A 6,000-nucleotide genomic window follows, 5' to 3' on the forward strand; every position below is an offset into this window, starting at 1 on the left:
CACATTTTGAAAATCAGGATTTTGAAGGCCTCTTACATGAGTACCTCCAAAGTTACAGCATCCAAAAGTCACTAGGCACTTTTGAAAAAATTTGTTCTAACGCTAAAGATCAACATTTTTTAATAACAAGATCTACAGTCCCCTCTCCCCCCCCCCCCCCCATGGGATTTAAAAAAATGGGATTGTTTTAAAAAGAAAATGAAGAACATTTGTGCTGGAAAGCTGCAAATGCATCTTTCTTGGCTGGCTCCAACCCTCTCGGCTCCAGGAGCCCAAGAAGCGTAGCCGAGGTCAAGAACTGTTTGAAACCCGTGCTGTGAGACTCGAGGGCAGACGGAATGTACATGGATGTGGTGCCGACATATATTTTAGCCTCGGTTTAAATTCCAGGCCCTCTCCCATATTAACAAGGGCAGGAAGTGCCCTGCCTGGACGGCGTGGAGTTTTGTGGCGCTTTCTTGGGCTCCAAGTATTAATGCTGAATTGCAAAAACTGCCCAGCGAAAGGAAAAACTCCAATCAGTGTGACATCATCTCGGCGAGGCTTTGGAACGGGTTCCTCCAAACAATTCCCTGTTCTTCAGGGAGGAGGTAACCAGGGGTCACTGCAAAGCCTGTGAGTGAAATCCTACCCCCCCTTCCACAGCCAAACTCCCACCCACTGGCTCTTCAGATGGACTTTCTTAGAGATGAAATCTCAGCTTCACAGCCCAGAGCCCCACCTCCTTTGTTTATCTGCCGCTTTCTGGCAGGGAATAACCATTCACATTTCCTCCACTAGTGGGCGCCAGCCCATACCTGACAGAGCAGCGTCCCTGTCTGGCTCAGGCTGCCCATCCCAGAAAGGGACCAACAATTTATTCTCTTAGCAAGCTTTATTCTCTATTGCAGTAGGAGACGCCACCAACCCACTGCACTAGCCACGCTGAGGAGGAAGAAGGGCAAAGGGTACTAGCCTGGAATTCATGCCCTGTTCCTCCATAGGGCGGCCTTAAACAAGTCACTTAGTTACGCCACTGCCTCAGTTTCCCACGTGTTTCTTGTGCAAGAAAATATGCAAAGCAGTGAATATCGCCGCACATCATTTGCATACTTAATGAGCTGCCATTTTTTCTCAAGGGGCTTTTGCGCAAAACCCCTCTCTTGTGCAAGAGGGTTTTGTGCAAAATGATGGCTCATTAAGTATGCAAATGAGGCACAGCAATATTCACTGCTTCGCTTTATTTGCATATTTTTTAAAGCAAGAGAGGGACGTGTAGATGTAGCCTAACTGTAAACCGTAACCCTAACACTAACCGTAAGGTTTAACCCTAACCCTCAATCCTGAACCCATCCCTAATGTTAGGGTTAGGATTGGGGCTAGGTGCGTGTGTGAATAAAAGCCGGAGGGAATGGTGCTTTGTGCACTGCCTAGTCTTGAAACAGGGATGGGGACAGTGCATGAAACCCCTCTTGCCCCCCACAACTGTGAAACACAAACAGCCCGGCAGACACTTTTCTCAGTGGTGTGTGGGGGTGGGGCAAGCAGGGAGTCTGCCTGAGCCTTACTGCTGTGTTCACAGGCTGGATCTGGCAGGTGGCCTCATTTTGGCCAGACCTGTCTCAAAACATTTCACAAGCTGAATAGTTTTATCCTGAGTGGCAATCAGAGGCACAGAGATAAGGGACTCACCCAAGGTCACACAGGAAGTCCAAGGCAAAGCCAGGGATGGAACCCAGGGCTCCTACGTCCTAAGCACCTCAGGGTACGTCTACACTAGACCCACAGCACCAGACTCAGAGCCGGGTGCAGTGACTGGGTCGATGGGGCTCAAGCAGTAGGCTGAGCCATTCGGGGTCAGACTGGAGCCCAGGCTGGGTGACCCAGCCCCTCACCAGCTTCCAGCCCAGACCTCTACACTGCTCTTTTATCCCCACGAGCCTGGGTCTGAGACATGGGGGGAGGGGTTTACTGCAGTGTAGACGTCCCCAGGCCGGAGAGGCTGGGGTGCAGAGGAGGCAACAGGTGCAACGAGGTGTCAGGCCTGGTTCCGAGGCACTGGGCTCCCACAACAAAAAGCCATTTGAGTTCTACTCAGGGGAGCCCCAGAAATGCAAGGTGGGGGACAGCTCAGCACTCCTGGGGCCACCTCACCCACAGCAACAGAGCCCCAGGCCCTTTGGAATCACCAGGCCAACTGCCCCCTTTGTGCCTCCCCGCCAGTGGGCCTGGTCCTAGTAAGGCCTGGGGTGCTCAATGAGCTCAGGTGTCCCTTGTGTGTGGGGCTGTCCAGGCTCTGTTCCATAGCGCTTACAATCTCCATTGACATCACACAGAAGGTGGGCAAGTGACTTGCCCAAGGTCACGCAGAAGAGCTGGGATTTGAACCCTGATCTCCCGAGTCCCTGACCAGAGCTTTAGCCTCTACCTCAGGCAGGCAGAAATACAGACAAGCACAGACGCAGAAATCTTGCTGACATTGAACTCAGTAGCACTATTCACTAGGCTACAGCAAGCAGGTTCAGCTAACGTATTCTGCCAGGTAAGTCCCTAGCATGATGCCTTGATGCTGTACAGTGTTCGGCTGTGTTTACATTGGCATCCTTTTCCGGAAAAGGGATGCTAATGAGACACTTCGGAATTGCAAATGCCGCGGGGGATTTAAATATCCCTGGCGGCATTTGCATGAACATGGCTGCCGCTTTTTTCCGGCTGGGGGTTTTGCCGGAGAAAAGCGCCAGTCTAGACGGGATCTTGCGGAAAATAAACCCTTTTCCGGAAGATCCCTTATTCCTGTAAGGGTTTATTTTCCGCAAGAGCCCGTCTAGACTGGTGCTTTTCTCTGGCAAAACCCCAAGCCGGAAAAAAGCGGCAGGTGTGTTCATGCAAATGCTGCGGGGGATATTTAAATCCCCCGTGGCATTTGCAATTCCGAAGTGTCTCATTAGCATCCCTTTTCCAGAAAAGGGTGCCAATGTAGACACAGCCTTCATGTTGTAGAGACACGATACCGACCTTTGAGAACTGCTTTGGGAGCCACGTAAGAGGTAGGTATCATTAGGATGCAGAATTACTGCCGAGCACTTGTAAGTCATGATGCTCTTGGCTTTGAAATAAGATTTTTTTTTAAAAAGTGAGTTTTGGAATCTTATTTGCCTTTTAGGGTCAAGTTTTCAGGTGTCTGTAGCCAGACAGGAACTCCTCTTGTAACATCCATTTTTGCTTGCCTGGATATGCAGGCTCAGTGACTGTGAATGGCTGTAAACAGAGATATGCCAATTTCTGACCAAGAGGCTGCAGAGGAGTGCCCTTGACTAAAACCCATATTGATACGAACACACAGCCGTCTGTGGGGGGAGGAATCTCTTGCCCAGTAAAAAAAAGTCTAGTACTCACAATTTAGTTATCTCTCTTGCAAGTGTAAATTAACTTGAAACTCCCTTGTAAGAACTGGCGCCACAAAACGGACCAGTACAATTTGGCAACTTAGATAAGAAAGAGGATACGGCCCCCAGGCATATAAAGATGGGTCCAGCAGCACATTTACTCTGAGTGTCAATCTACCATCTATCTGCTGGTCGGGTTAGATGTTTGACCTCCCGAGGTTCCACGGGGACGCCCACCTTGTATTCGTCTTTCCTAGGAATTGAGGGACCGGCCCTGGCTTGACCCGCTGGAGTCGAGAGACACAGAAGGGGGTAAAACTTGTACCTGGATGTGGTCCTTTGTCTTAAGTGTACACATAGACTTAGAGCTCTTTAAAGATTAAGCTGTCACTTGGTACCATTATTTCTATTTTCTATCTTTATTTTCTTTGTAACCATTTTTAAGATCTATATTTGCTAGCAGTTAAGAAAGAGAGCAATAGCCATTGCAACCATATGCTTTTATAAGTCTTTTTAATAAACATGTAACTGTTTAAGTTTTTAACCTGACTCCTTCAGTTGCTGTAACAGAACCAAGCACAGTTTAAAAGAACTTCAGCTGGTCATAAGGGACAGGTATAGGGAGAGCTTGGGCATTTGGATCGTGTCACTCCCAGGTGACAGATCCGTTGGGGCATCTCTCAGTCTTCCCTAGACTGCCCGCTGCGAAGGGATCCTGTATTTTAGCAGCTAAAAATCTGAGGTGTAATAAGCTCTTCCTATAAAAAGGGGTGTCTGTTAGCCTGTTGGCTGCCCTCTGCGACGGGATCCCAGTCCTAGCAGTAAAGTCACGGACGTTAAACCTTTTCTCAGCACACACACACACACACACACAGTGCCCTGACCGTCAGCTGACAGTGTCTAAAATGGGACTAAAATGTCCTTGTTAAAACTGAAAGCAGAAATTCCACACAGTCACCTGACCCCAGGAGCTGAGGTTTTAAGAAAATACCAGCTACCATGAGAGCTGCCAGTAGTTATATTCACATCACACATACAGTAATGGGGAAGGGGAACATTTACACCCTTCCAACAGAACTCATCTCTCCCTTTGAATTTCGATGTCTACACACCACAGCCAGCGAGAGACACACAAAGCAGACTGATCGTCTTTTTGAAGGCCCAGATCACATGCTTCCCTGCAGGGCCCTCCTGTGATCAGCAACCTCTCCCAATTTTAAAGTGATAGCTTGAAATGCTTTCCAGTACACTGCCCCCTAGGGGTACCCAACCTTAGCATGGGAGTGCTGTCAGTCAGCACAAATAAGCTGTGAGCCCTTAGAATCATAGAGCACTAGAACTGGAAGGGACCTTGAGAGGTCTTCGAGTCCAGTCCCTTGCCCTCATGGCAGGAACAAGCACTGTCTACATCATCCCTGATAGATGTCTGTCCAACCTGCTCTTAAATATCTCCAGTGATGGAGATTCCACAACCTCCCAAGGCAACTTATTCCAGTGTTTAACCACCCTGATAGGAAGGAACTTTTTCCTAATGTCCAACCTAAACCTCCCTTGCTTCAATTTAAGCCCATTGCTTCTTTTCCTGTCATCAGCGGCCAAGGAGAACAATTTTTCTCCCTCCTCCTTGTAACACCCTTTTAGATGCTTGAAAACTGCTATCATGTCCCCTCTCAGTCTTCTCCTTTCCAAACTAAACAAGCCCAATTCTTTCAGTCTTCCCTTGTAGGTCATGTTTTCTAGACCTTGAATCATTTTTGTTGCTCTTCTTGGGATCTTCTCCTATTTCTCTACATCTTTCTGGAAATGTGCTGCTGGACACAATACTCCCATTGAGGCCTAATCAGTGCAGAGTACAGCGAAAGAATGTCTTCTCGGGTCTGACTCACAATACTACTGTTAATGCAGCCCAGAATCATGTTTGCTTTTTTTGCAACAGTGTCACACTGCTTGTGATCCACTATGACCCCTAAATCCACTGTGATCCCTTTCTTCAGTACTCCTTCCTAGACAGTCACTTCCCATTCTGTATGTGTGAAACTGATTGTTCCTTCCTATGTGGAGGGAGCACTTTGCATTTGTCCTTATTACACTTCATCCTATTTACCTCAGACCATTTTTCCAGTTTGTCCAGATCATTTGGAATTATGACTCTATCCTCCAAACCACTTGCAACCCCTCCCAGCTTGATATAAACTGCATGCTTAATAGTAGTACTCTCTATGCTGTCATCTAATAGTTGATGAAAATATTGAACAGAACGGCTACGTCTAGACTGGCATGATTTTCTGCAAATGCTTTTAACGGAAAAGTTTTCTGTTAAAAGCATTTGCGGAAAAGAGCATCTAGAGTGGCACGGACGTTTTTCCACAAAAGCACTTTTTGCGGAATATGTGTGAAACTAGACAATCTAGACATGGTTTTGCGCAAGAAAGCCCCAATCGCCATTTTCGCCATCTGGGCTTTTTTGCGCAAAACAGTTTTCAGCTGTCTCCACTGGCCCTTTAGCGCAAAATCATTTCCGGAAAAGGGCTTTTGCCTGAACGGGAGCAGCATAGCATTTCCGCAAGAACACTGACAATCTTACATGAGATTGTCAGTGTTCTTGTGGAAATTCAAGAGGCCAGTGTAGACAGCT

This window comes from Pelodiscus sinensis, chromosome 28 (assembly GCF_052426305.1).
Source record: "Pelodiscus sinensis isolate ZL-2025 chromosome 28, ASM5242630v1, whole genome shotgun sequence".
In the NCBI taxonomy this organism is placed as follows: Eukaryota; Metazoa; Chordata; order Testudines; family Trionychidae; genus Pelodiscus; species Pelodiscus sinensis.